Here is an 11133-nt window from a genome sequence, read left to right as displayed (position 1 = left end):
GTGTCGTGTTTTCAGGTCGTGTCGAAAATTGCCACCCCTAGTTGCGGTGATACATTTGCGCCGACAAATTTGAGCGACGATCCGGGCTTTGATCGAGCCGTACCGTTCCTTATTTGTCTCGCGCCTTCAGATCCTCCTTCACGCTTCGACAAGAAGCAAAATATTAAGCAATCGTTCCGACGGAGCTAAATTACTACAGGATAAAGAACGAATAGGAAATTTGGATTTCGAAACAAAAAAGAGAGGGGTGCAACACGAGGACTTCCCAGGGGGTCACCCATCCTAGTACTACTCTCGCCCAAGCACGCTTAACTTCGGAGTTCTGATGGGATCCGGTGCATTAGTGCTGGTATGATCGCACCCGCCATGTTCCTTTCGCTTTATTCTTTTAAACTACCCCGTCCTGCGAATCAGTGTGGCTTTTCTAGACCGAAATTCATTTTAAGCGTCAATTCAAGCATTTTCCTCTTATCCTTTTATTTATTTACTTTATATTTTTTTTTGTTATTGATTTGCACCCTGTTTTTTTCCCTCATCCCGCAACTCTAAATTATCATGAAATCAATCCTTCACGCTTGCAGTTAGGGGTGGCAATTCGGGTCCAAATCAGGTTGGCGGGTCGGGTTCGGGTCAACAGACCCGCCAGAAAATCTGTTGACCCGAACCCCGACCCGCCAACCCGTGACGGGTCAGGTATGCTGACCCGAACCCGAAAATTTCAGGTTTACGGGGCGGCGGGTCGACCCGAAATGACCCGAAACTTAATTTTAATTTATTAATTTATCACTGTAATTTCTAATAAAATCAATTTCTCACAAAACTAATTACATAATCAAGTAATAAAAATTTAAATAAATGATTCCAAATCAAATCTAAAATAAATTAAACACCGTAAAAGTGTTTTATCCCAAGCAAAATATAAAATAAATTAAAACAATACAAAAGTGAAAAATAATATAATATATTATTTGTCCAAGTATAATAATTTCAACTTCACACAAATTAAATAAATTCGTTTAGGATTAAGTAATTAATGCCTTTGAAAAAAAGAATAACTTAGTTTAGTTAGATAAAATTATTTTTATGTTTATTAAATTATTTTTAATTCGTAAACGGGTCATATCGGGTCATATCAGGTCACCACGGGTTGACCCGAAATCGACCGGTTTTCTTTTCGGGTTCATCGGGTCCAACCCGATTCTGACCCGAATTCCCGAAACCTCAACCCAAACCCATTAATTTCGTGTTAGGTTCGTGTCGTGTTTTCAGGTCGTGTCGAAAATTGCCACCCCTAGTTGCGGTGATACATTTGCACCGACAAATTTGAGCGACGATCCGGGCTTTGATCGAGCCGTACCGTTCCTGATTTGTCTCGCGCCTTCAGATCCTCCTTCACGCTTCGACAAGAAGCAAAATATTAAGCAATCGTTCCGACGGAGCTAAATTACTACAGGATAAAGAACGAATAGGAAATTTGGATTTCGAAACAAAAAAGAGAGGGGTGCAACACGAGGACTTCCCAGGGGGTCACCCATCCTAGTACTACTCTCGCCCAAGCACGCTTAACTTCGGAGTTCTGATGGGATCCGGTGCATTAGTGCTGGTATGATCGCACCCGCCATGTTCCTTTCGCTTTATTCTTTTAAATTACCCCGTCCTGCGAAGCAGTGTGGCTTTTCTAGACCGAAATTCATTTTAAGCGTCAATTCAAGCATTTTCCTCTTATCCTTTTATTTATTTACTTTATATTTTTTTTTTGTTATTGATTTGCACCCTGTTTTTTTCCCTCATCCCGCAACTCTAAATTATCATGAAATCAATCCTTCACGCTTGCAGTTAGGGGTGGCAATTCGGGTCCAAATCAGGTTGGCGGGTCGGGTTCGGGTCAACAGACCCGCCAGAAAATCTGTTGACCCGAACCCCGACCCGCCAACCCGTGACGGGTCAGGTATGCTGACCCGAACCCGAAAATTTCAGGTTTACGGGGCGGCGGGTCGACCCGAAATGACCCGAAACTTAATTTTAATTTATTAATTTATCACTGTAATTTCTGATAAAATCAATTTCTCACAAAACTAATTACATAATCAAGTAATAAAATTTTAAATAAATGATTCCAAATCAAATCTAAAATAAATTAAACACCGTAAAAGTGTTTTATCCCAAGCAAAATATAAAATAAATTAAAACAATACAAAAGTGAAAAATAATATAATATATTATTTGTCCAAGTATAATAATTTCAACTTCACACAAATTAAATAAATTCGTTTAGGATTAAGTAATTAATGCCTTTGAAAAAAAGAATAACTTAGTTTAGTTAGATAAAATTATTTTATGTTTATTAAATTATTTTTAATTCGTAAACGGGTCATATCAGGTCACCACGGGTTGACCCGAAATCGACCGGTTTTCTTTTCGGGTTCATCGGGTCCAACCCGAATTCCCGAAACCTCAACCCAAACCCATTAATTTCGTGTTAGGTTCGTGTCGTGTTTTCAGGTCGTGTCGAAAATTGCCACCCCTAGTTGCGGTGATACATTTGCGCCGACAAATTTGAGCGACGATCCGGGCTTTGATCGAGCCGTACCGTTCCTGATTTGTCTCGCGCCTTCAGATCCTCCTTCACGCTTCGACAAGAAGCAAAATATTAAGCAATCGTTCCGACGGAGCTAAATTACTACAGGATAAAGAACGAATAGGAAATTTGGATTTCGAAACAAAAAAGAGAGGGGTGCAACACGAGGACTTCCCAGGGGGTCACCCATCCTAGTACTACTCTCGCCCAAGCACGCTTAACTTCGGAGTTCTGATGGGATCCGGTGCATTAGTGCTGGTATGATCGCACCCGCCATGTTCCTTTCGCTTTATTCTTTTAAACTACCCCGTCCTGCGAAGCAGTGTGGCTTTTCTAGACCGAAATTCATTTTAAGCGTCAATTCAAGCATTTTCCTCTTATCCTTTTATTTAGTTACTTTATATTTTTTTTTGTTATTGATTTGCACCCTGTTTTTTTCCCTCATCCCGCAACTCTAAATTATCATGAAATCAATCTTTCACGCTTGCAGTTAGGGGTGGCAATTCGGGTCCAAATCAGGTTGGCGGGTCGGGTTCGGGTCAACAGACCCGCCAGAAAATCTGTTGACCCGAACCCCGACCCGCCAACCCGTGACGGGTCAGGTATGCTGACCCGAACCCGAAAATTTCAGGTTTACGGGGCGGCGGGTCGACCCGAAATGACCCGAAACTTAATTTTAATTTATTAATTTATCACTGTAATTTCTAATAAAATCAATTTCTCACAAAACTAATTACATAATCAAGTAATAAAAATTTAAATAAATGATTCCAAATCAAATCTAAAATAAATTAAACACCGTAAAAGTGTTTTATCCCAAGCAAAATATAAAATAAATTAAAACAATACAAAAGTGAAAAATAATATAATATATTATTTGTCCAAGTATAATAATTTCAACTTCACACAAATTAAATAAATTCGTTTAGGATTAAGTAATTAATGCCTTTGAAAAAAAGAATAACTTAGTTTAGTTAGATAAAATTATTTTTATGTTTATTAAATTATTTTTAATTCGTAAACGGGTCATATCAGGTCACCACGGGTTGACCCGAAATCGACCGGTTTTCTTTTCGGATTCATCGGGTCCAACCCGATTCTGACCCGAATTCCCGAAACCTCAACCCAAACCCATTAATTTCGTGTTAGGTTCGTGTCGTGTTTTCAGGTCGTGTCGAAAATTGCCACCCCTAGTTGCGGTGATACATTTGCGCCGACAAATTTGAGCGACGATCCGGGCTTTGATCGAGCCGTACCGTTCCTTATTTGTCTCGCGCCTTCAGATCCTCCTTCACGCTTCGACAAGAAGCAAAATATTAAGCAATCGTTCCGACGGAGCTAAATTACTACAGGATAAAGAACGAATAGGAAATTTGGATTTCGAAACAAAAAAGAGAGGGGTGCAACACGAGGACTTCCCAGGGGGTCACCCATCCTAGTACTACTCTCGCCCAAGCACGCTTAACTTCGGAGTTCTGATGGGATCCGGTGCATTAGTGCTGGTATGATCGCACCCGCCATGTTCCTTTCGCTTTATTCTTTTAAACTACCCCGTCCTGCGAATCAGTGTGGCTTTTCTAGACCGAAATTCATTTTAAGCGTCAATTCAAGCATTTTCCTCTTATCCTTTTATTTATTTACTTTATATTTTTTTTTGTTATTGATTTGCACCCTGTTTTTTTCCCTCATCCCGCAACTCTAAATTATCATGAAATCAATCCTTCACGCTTGCAGTTAGGGGTGGCAATTCGGGTCCAAATCAGGTTGGCGGGTCGGGTTCGGGTCAACAGACCCGCCAGAAAATCTGTTGACCCGAACCCCGACCCGCCAACCCGTGACGGGTCAGGTATGCTGACCCGAACCCGAAAATTTCAGGTTTACGGGGCGGCGGGTCGACCCGAAATGACCCGAAACTTAATTTTAATTTATTAATTTATCACTGTAATTTCTAATAAAATCAATTTCTCACAAAACTAATTACATAATCAAGTAATAAAAATTTAAATAAATGATTCCAAATCAAATCTAAAATAAATTAAACACCGTAAAAGTGTTTTATCCCAAGCAAAATATAAAATAAATTAAAACAATACAAAAGTGAAAAATAATATAATATATTATTTGTCCAAGTATAATAATTTCAACTTCACACAAATTAAATAAATTCGTTTAGGATTAAGTAATTAATGCCTTTGAAAAAAAGAATAACTTAGTTTAGTTAGATAAAATTATTTTTATGTTTATTAAATTATTTTTAATTCGTAAACGGGTCATATCGGGTCATATCAGGTCACCACGGGTTGACCCGAAATCGACCGGTTTTCTTTTCGGGTTCATCGGGTCCAACCCGATTCTGACCCGAATTCCCGAAACCTCAACCCAAACCCATTAATTTCGTGTTAGGTTCGTGTCGTGTTTTCAGGTCGTGTCGAAAATTGCCACCCCTAGTTGCGGTGATACATTTGCACCGACAAATTTGAGCGACGATCCGGGCTTTGATCGAGCCGTACCGTTCCTGATTTGTCTCGCGCCTTCAGATCCTCCTTCACGCTTCGACAAGAAGCAAAATATTAAGCAATCGTTCCGACGGAGCTAAATTACTACAGGATAAAGAACGAATAGGAAATTTGGATTTCGAAACAAAAAAGAGAGGGATGCAACACGAGGACTTCCCAGGGGGTCACCCATCCTAGTACTACTCTCGCCCAAGCACGCTTAACTTCGGAGTTCTGATGGGATCCGGTGCATTAGTGCTGGTATGATCGCACCCGCCATGTTCCTTTCGCTTTATTCTTTTAAACTACCCCGTCCTGCGAAGCAGTGTGGCTTTTCTAGACCGAAATTCATTTTAAGCGTCAATTCAAGCATTTTCCTCTTATCCTTTTATTTATTTACTTTATATTTTTTTTTGTTATTGATTTGCACCCTGTTTTTTTCCCTCATCCCGCAACTCTAAATTATCATGAAATCAATCCTTCACGCTTGTAGTTAGGGGTGGCAATTCGGGTCCAAATCAGGTTGGCGGGTCGGGTTCGGGTCAACAGACCCGCCAGAAAATCTGTTGACCCGAACCCCGACCCGCCAACCCGTGACGGGTCAGGTATGCTGACCCGAACCCGAAAATTTCAGGTTTACGGGGCGGCGGGTCGACCCGAAATGACCCGAAACTTAATTTTAATTTATTAATTTATCACTGTAATTTCTGATAAAATCAATTTCTCACAAAACTAATTACATAATCAAGTAATAAAAATTTAAATAAATGATTCCAAATCAAATCTAAAATAAATTAAACACCGTAAAAGTGTTTTATCCCAAGCAAAATATAAAATAAATTAAAACAATACAAAAGTGAAAAATAATATAATATATTATTTGTCCAAGTATAATAATTTCAACTTCACACAAATTAAATAAATTCGTTTAGGATTAAGTAATTAATGCCTTTGAAAAAAAGAATAACTTAGTTTAGTTAGATAAAATTATTTTATGTTTATTAAATTATTTTTAATTCGTAAACGGGTCATATCAGGTCACCACGGGTTGACCCGAAATCGACCGGTTTTCTTTTCGGGTTCATCGGGTCCAACCCGATTCTGACCCGAATTCCCGAAACCTCAACCCAAACCCATTAATTTCGTGTTAGGTTCGTGTCGTGTTTTCAGGTCGTGTCGAAAATTGCCACCCCTAGTTGCGGTGATACATTTGCGCCGACAAATTTGAGCGACGATCCGGGCTTTGATCGAGCCGTACCGTTCCTGATTTGTCTCGCGCCTTCAGATCCTCCTTCACGCTTCGACAAGAAGCAAAATATTAAGCAATCGTTCCGACGGAGCTAAATTACTACAGGATAAAGAACGAATAGGAAATTTGGATTTCGAAACAAAAAAGAGAGGGGTGCAACACGAGGACTTCCCAGGGGGTCACCCATCCTAGTACTACTCTCGCCCAAGCACGCTTAACTTCGGAGTTCTGATGGGATCCGGTGCATTAGTGCTGGTATGATCGCACCCGCCATGTTCCTTTCGCTTTATTCTTTTAAATTACCCCGTCCTGCGAAGCAGTGTGGCTTTTCTAGACCGAAATTCATTTTAAGCGTCAATTCAAGCATTTTCCTCTTATCCTTTTATTTATTTACTTTATATTTTTTTTTTGTTATTGATTTGCACCCTGTTTTTTTCCCTCATCCCGCAACTCTAAATTATCATGAAATCAATCCTTCACGCTTGCAGTTAGGGGTGGCAATTCGGGTCCAAATCAGGTTGGCGGGTCGGGTTCGGGTCAACAGACCCGCCAGAAAATCTGTTGACCCGAACCCCGACCCGCCAACCCGTGACGGGTCAGGTATGCTGACCCGAACCCGAAAATTTCAGGTTTACGGGGCGGCGGGTCGACCCGAAATGACCCGAAACTTAATTTTAATTTATTAATTTATCACTGTAATTTCTGATAAAATCAATTTCTCACAAAACTAATTACATAATCAAGTAATAAAATTTTAAATAAATGATTCCAAATCAAATCTAAAATAAATTAAACACCGTAAAAGTGTTTTATCCCAAGCAAAATATAAAATAAATTAAAACAATACAAAAGTGAAAAATAATATAATATATTATTTGTCCAAGTATAATAATTTCAACTTCACACAAATTAAATAAATTCGTTTAGGATTAAGTAATTAATGCCTTTGAAAAAAAGAATAACTTAGTTTAGTTAGATAAAATTATTTTATGTTTATTAAATTATTTTTAATTCGTAAACGGGTCATATCAGGTCACCACGGGTTGACCCGAAATCGACCGGTTTTCTTTTCGGGTTCATCGGGTCCAACCCGAATTCCCGAAACCTCAACCCAAACCCATTAATTTCGTGTTAGGTTCGTGTCGTGTTTTCAGGTCGTGTCGAAAATTGCCACCCCTAGTTGCGGTGATACATTTGCGCCGACAAATTTGAGCGACGATCCGGGCTTTGATCGAGCCGTACCGTTCCTGATTTGTCTCGCGCCTTCAGATCCTCCTTCACGCTTCGACAAGAAGCAAAATATTAAGCAATCGTTCCGACGGAGCTAAATTACTACAGGATAAAGAACGAATAGGAAATTTGGATTTCGAAACAAAAAAGAGAGGGGTGCAACACGAGGACTTCCCAGGGGGTCACCCATCCTAGTACTACTCTCGCCCAAGCACGCTTAACTTCGGAGTTCTGATGGGATCCGGTGCATTAGTGCTGGTATGATCGCACCCGCCATGTTCCTTTCGCTTTATTCTTTTAAACTACCCCGTCCTGCGAAGCAGTGTGGCTTTTCTAGACCGAAATTCATTTTAAGCGTCAATTCAAGCATTTTCCTCTTATCCTTTTATTTAGTTACTTTATATTTTTTTTTGTTATTGATTTGCACCCTGTTTTTTTCCCTCATCCCGCAACTCTAAATTATCATGAAATCAATCTTTCACGCTTGCAGTTAGGGGTGGCAATTCGGGTCCAAATCAGGTTGGCGGGTCGGGTTCGGGTCAACAGACCCGCCAGAAAATCTGTTGACCCGAACCCCGACCCGCCAACCCGTGACGGGTCAGGTATGCTGACCCGAACCCGAAAATTTCAGGTTTACGGGGCGGCGGGTCGACCCGAAATGACCCGAAACTTAATTTTAATTTATTAATTTATCACTGTAATTTCTAATAAAATCAATTTCTCACAAAACTAATTACATAATCAAGTAATAAAAATTTAAATAAATGATTCCAAATCAAATCTAAAATAAATTAAACACCGTAAAAGTGTTTTATCCCAAGCAAAATATAAAATAAATTAAAACAATACAAAAGTGAAAAATAATATAATATATTATTTGTCCAAGTATAATAATTTCAACTTCACACAAATTAAATAAATTCGTTTAGGATTAAGTAATTAATGCCTTTGAAAAAAAGAATAACTTAGTTTAGTTAGATAAAATTATTTTTATGTTTATTAAATTATTTTTAATTCGTAAACGGGTCATATCAGGTCACCACGGGTTGACCCGAAATCGACCGGTTTTCTTTTCGGATTCATCGGGTCCAACCCGATTCTGACCCGAATTCCCGAAACCTCAACCCAAACCCATTAATTTCGTGTTAGGTTCGTGTCGTGTTTTCAGGTCGTGTCGAAAATTGCCACCCCTAGTTGCGGTGATACATTTGCGCCGACAAATTTGAGCGACGATCCGGGCTTTGATCGAGCCGTACCGTTCCTTATTTGTCTCGCGCCTTCAGATCCTCCTTCACGCTTCGACAAGAAGCAAAATATTAAGCAATCGTTCCGACGGAGCTAAATTACTACAGGATAAAGAACGAATAGGAAATTTGGATTTCGAAACAAAAAAGAGAGGGGTGCAACACGAGGACTTCCCAGGGGGTCACCCATCCTAGTACTACTCTCGCCCAAGCACGCTTAACTTCGGAGTTCTGATGGGATCCGGTGCATTAGTGCTGGTATGATCGCACCCGCCATGTTCCTTTCGCTTTATTCTTTTAAACTACCCCGTCCTGCGAATCAGTGTGGCTTTTCTAGACCGAAATTCATTTTAAGCGTCAATTCAAGCATTTTCCTCTTATCCTTTTATTTATTTACTTTATATTTTTTTTTGTTATTGATTTGCACCCTGTTTTTTTCCCTCATCCCGCAACTCTAAATTATCATGAAATCAATCCTTCACGCTTGCAGTTAGGGGTGGCAATTCGGGTCCAAATCAGGTTGGCGGGTCGGGTTCGGGTCAACAGACCCGCCAGAAAATCTGTTGACCCGAACCCCGACCCGCCAACCCGTGACGGGTCAGGTATGCTGACCCGAACCCGAAAATTTCAGGTTTACGGGGCGGCGGGTCGACCCGAAATGACCCGAAACTTAATTTTAATTTATTAATTTATCACTGTAATTTCTAATAAAATCAATTTCTCACAAAACTAATTACATAATCAAGTAATAAAAATTTAAATAAATGATTCCAAATCAAATCTAAAATAAATTAAACACCGTAAAAGTGTTTTATCCCAAGCAAAATATAAAATAAATTAAAACAATACAAAAGTGAAAAATAATATAATATATTATTTGTCCAAGTATAATAATTTCAACTTCACACAAATTAAATAAATTCGTTTAGGATTAAGTAATTAATGCCTTTGAAAAAAAGAATAACTTAGTTTAGTTAGATAAAATTATTTTTATGTTTATTAAATTATTTTTAATTCGTAAACGGGTCATATCGGGTCATATCAGGTCACCACGGGTTGACCCGAAATCGACCGGTTTTCTTTTCGGGTTCATCGGGTCCAACCCGATTCTGACCCGAATTCCCGAAACCTCAACCCAAACCCATTAATTTCGTGTTAGGTTCGTGTCGTGTTTTCAGGTCGTGTCGAAAATTGCCACCCCTAGTTGCGGTGATACATTTGCACCGACAAATTTGAGCGACGATCCGGGCTTTGATCGAGCCGTACCGTTCCTGATTTGTCTCGCGCCTTCAGATCCTCCTTCACGCTTCGACAAGAAGCAAAATATTAAGCAATCGTTCCGACGGAGCTAAATTACTACAGGATAAAGAACGAATAGGAAATTTGGATTTCGAAACAAAAAAGAGAGGGGTGCAACACGAGGACTTCCCAGGGGGTCACCCATCCTAGTACTACTCTCGCCCAAGCACGCTTAACTTCGGAGTTCTGATGGGATCCGGTGCATTAGTGCTGGTATGATCGCACCCGCCATGTTCCTTTCGCTTTATTCTTTTAAATTACCCCGTCCTGCGAAGCAGTGTGGCTTTTCTAGACCGAAATTCATTTTAAGCGTCAATTCAAGCATTTTCCTCTTATCCTTTTATTTATTTACTTTATATTTTTTTTTTGTTATTGATTTGCACCCTGTTTTTTTCCCTCATCCCGCAACTCTAAATTATCATGAAATCAATCCTTCACGCTTGCAGTTAGGGGTGGCAATTCGGGTCCAAATCAGGTTGGCGGGTCGGGTTCGGGTCAACAGACCCGCCAGAAAATCTGTTGACCCGAACCCCGACCCGCCAACCCGTGACGGGTCAGGTATGCTGACCCGAACCCGAAAATTTCAGGTTTACGGGGCGGCGGGTCGACCCGAAATGACCCGAAACTTAATTTTAATTTATTAATTTATCACTGTAATTTCTGATAAAATCAATTTCTCACAAAACTAATTACATAATCAAGTAATAAAATTTTAAATAAATGATTCCAAATCAAATCTAAAATAAATTAAACACCGTAAAAGTGTTTTATCCCAAGCAAAATATAAAATAAATTAAAACAATACAAAAGTGAAAAATAATATAATATATTATTTGTCCAAGTATAATAATTTCAACTTCACACAAATTAAATAAATTCGTTTAGGATTAAGTAATTAATGCCTTTGAAAAAAAGAATAACTTAGTTTAGTTAGATAAAATTATTTTATGTTTATTAAATTATTTTTAATTCGTAAACGGGTCATATCAGGTCACCACGGGTTGACCCGAAATCGACCGGTTTTCTTTTCGGGTTCAT

At 39.2% G+C, this 11133-nt stretch overlaps 9 non-coding genes across 9 annotated transcripts; all 9 read right to left on the bottom strand.

The window, feature by feature from the left end:
• Positions 1-244: 244 nt before the first annotated feature.
• On the bottom strand, positions 245-363 carry LOC140024593 (5S ribosomal RNA). Its single transcript, XR_011828569.1, has one exon. It is a non-coding gene; the product is annotated as a 5S ribosomal RNA (ribosomal RNA).
• Positions 364-1498: 1135 nt separating this feature from the next.
• LOC140024582 (5S ribosomal RNA) lies at positions 1499-1617 on the bottom strand. The gene has a single exon (XR_011828558.1). It is a non-coding gene; the product is annotated as a 5S ribosomal RNA (ribosomal RNA).
• A 1114-nt stretch (positions 1618-2731) lies between these two features.
• On the bottom strand, positions 2732-2850 carry LOC140024571 (5S ribosomal RNA). The gene has a single exon (XR_011828545.1). It is a non-coding gene; the product is annotated as a 5S ribosomal RNA (ribosomal RNA).
• A 1125-nt stretch (positions 2851-3975) lies between these two features.
• On the bottom strand, positions 3976-4094 carry LOC140024560 (5S ribosomal RNA). Its single transcript, XR_011828534.1, has one exon. It is a non-coding gene; the product is annotated as a 5S ribosomal RNA (ribosomal RNA).
• Positions 4095-5229: 1135 nt separating this feature from the next.
• Positions 5230-5348, bottom strand: LOC140030000 (5S ribosomal RNA). The gene has a single exon (XR_011833914.1). It is a non-coding gene; the product is annotated as a 5S ribosomal RNA (ribosomal RNA).
• A 1124-nt stretch (positions 5349-6472) lies between these two features.
• On the bottom strand, positions 6473-6591 carry LOC140024548 (5S ribosomal RNA). Its single transcript, XR_011828522.1, has one exon. It is a non-coding gene; the product is annotated as a 5S ribosomal RNA (ribosomal RNA).
• Positions 6592-7705: 1114 nt separating this feature from the next.
• LOC140024537 (5S ribosomal RNA) lies at positions 7706-7824 on the bottom strand. Its single transcript, XR_011828511.1, has one exon. It is a non-coding gene; the product is annotated as a 5S ribosomal RNA (ribosomal RNA).
• A 1125-nt stretch (positions 7825-8949) lies between these two features.
• Positions 8950-9068, bottom strand: LOC140024526 (5S ribosomal RNA). Its single transcript, XR_011828500.1, has one exon. It is a non-coding gene; the product is annotated as a 5S ribosomal RNA (ribosomal RNA).
• Positions 9069-10203: 1135 nt separating this feature from the next.
• Positions 10204-10322, bottom strand: LOC140024515 (5S ribosomal RNA). Its single transcript, XR_011828489.1, has one exon. It is a non-coding gene; the product is annotated as a 5S ribosomal RNA (ribosomal RNA).
• Between the last annotated feature and the right edge of the window lie 811 nt (positions 10323-11133).

The sequence above is a fragment of the Coffea arabica genome, chromosome 11e (assembly GCF_036785885.1).
Source record: "Coffea arabica cultivar ET-39 chromosome 11e, Coffea Arabica ET-39 HiFi, whole genome shotgun sequence".
Lineage (NCBI taxonomy): Eukaryota > Viridiplantae > Streptophyta > Magnoliopsida > Gentianales > Rubiaceae > Coffea > Coffea arabica.
This window is presented reverse-complemented; position numbering and strand designations above follow the sequence as displayed.